Source organism: Schistocerca cancellata, chromosome 4 (genome assembly GCF_023864275.1).
Source record: "Schistocerca cancellata isolate TAMUIC-IGC-003103 chromosome 4, iqSchCanc2.1, whole genome shotgun sequence".
Classification (NCBI taxonomy): Eukaryota; Metazoa; Arthropoda; class Insecta; order Orthoptera; family Acrididae; genus Schistocerca; species Schistocerca cancellata.
This window is the reverse complement of record NC_064629.1, coordinates 685,653,291-685,654,711: the sequence shown is the minus strand read 5'-3', so window position 1 is coordinate 685,654,711 and position 1,421 is coordinate 685,653,291. Positions and strand designations below refer to the sequence as shown.

General features: G+C 44.7%; 1 pseudogene; it reads left to right on the top strand.

The window, feature by feature from the left end:
• Nucleotides 1-780: 780 nt before the first annotated feature.
• LOC126185679 (5S ribosomal RNA) lies at nt 781-899 on the top strand (annotated as a pseudogene).
• Nucleotides 900-1,421: the final 522 nt, after the last annotated feature.

The following is a 1,421-nucleotide window of genomic DNA, read 5'->3' as shown; positions in this document are numbered from 1 at the left end:
TGACCTTGAGATAAGATCATTCTCTCAGCCAGTTCCCTCCTTGATGACCTACTGCTATCAGTTACATTTTTAATACATGACTGAACATGTTGCTTGTCTGTCCCACTTACCCCTGTGCTTGAACCCATCCTTGATACGAATAGCAGCTCCCTCCTGATATAGCGTCTGCCGCGTAACAAGCAGCCCATTATACTCTACCATTCCTTTGGCATGCAGATACGCGTCTAAATTCTTTAAGTACTCTTTCGGGCGCGTCCTTTGCCTTTGACCACATTGGACAGTTCGCGCTGATATACCAACAATTAGGGCACCTCCATCCACAGTGGGGTCATTGGCCCATTGAAATACGATAGCTCATTTCTGCCATTCTATCACGCCTCCACGTCGACCCACATCACTGTTCTGATTCCTTACAACCGACTCACACACGCACAGCACTTCGCTGGAATCAGTACAGACTCTCATAACCGTCTGTCATCAGTTCCACACCATCTATAACTATCTAAAGCGACTAGTGTGCTCTTTTAAGGAGGTGACTAATATTTTGTCCAGTGAGCTTACGAAAATCCTTAAAGTGCATTTTAGTGTTCATGTCGCTCAGTGAAATCTAATTTTATGTAAAAAGTCAAGTAATAATAATCCGCAAATACAGCGTCACTTTTTCACATCTGTTATGTATGGTACAATTTTTAAGGCTTATGTTAGATTTTTTATGTTTGCGTTTGTTATTTCTGATATTGGTCAATACTGTGTTTATTTCAAAGGTCATAATTTTGATTTGCCAACAGCTTTGCCGCAGCGGTAACCCCGGTTCCCGTAAGATCACCGAAGTTAAGCGTTGTCGGGCTTGGCTAGTGCTTGGACGGGTGACCGTCTGGGACTGTCGAGCGCTGTTAGCAAGCGGGTTGCACTCGACCCTTGTGAGGCAAACTGAAGAGCTACTTGGCTGAGAAGTAGCGGCTCCGGTCACGAAAACTGACAACGACCGGGAAAGCAGTGCGCTGACCACACGCTCCCCCATATCTGCATCCAGTGACGCCTATAGGCTGAGGATGACACGGCGGCCGGTCAGCACCGTTAGGGTCTTCCGAGATCAGCTCGGACGGAGTTTATAGTTTAGAGAGTAATTTTATTTTGTTTTATATACCGTTATGTTTTGCATGAGATCTTACTAGATAAACTACAGGGACATTACAATTAAAGTTCCATTTTCAAAAACGCTGTAAAAAACGAGCCACTTCTGACGAAAATTTTACCACTATGGTGCTGTTAGCAGCAGAATATGCAAAATAAAATACGCGGAGTGCCTGAATGTTCCCCAGTTTGCGTGGAACCGCGCGACCGATACGGTCGCAGGTTCGAATCCTGCCACATACATGGATGTGTGTGATGTCCTTAGTTTAGTTAGATTTAAGTAGTTC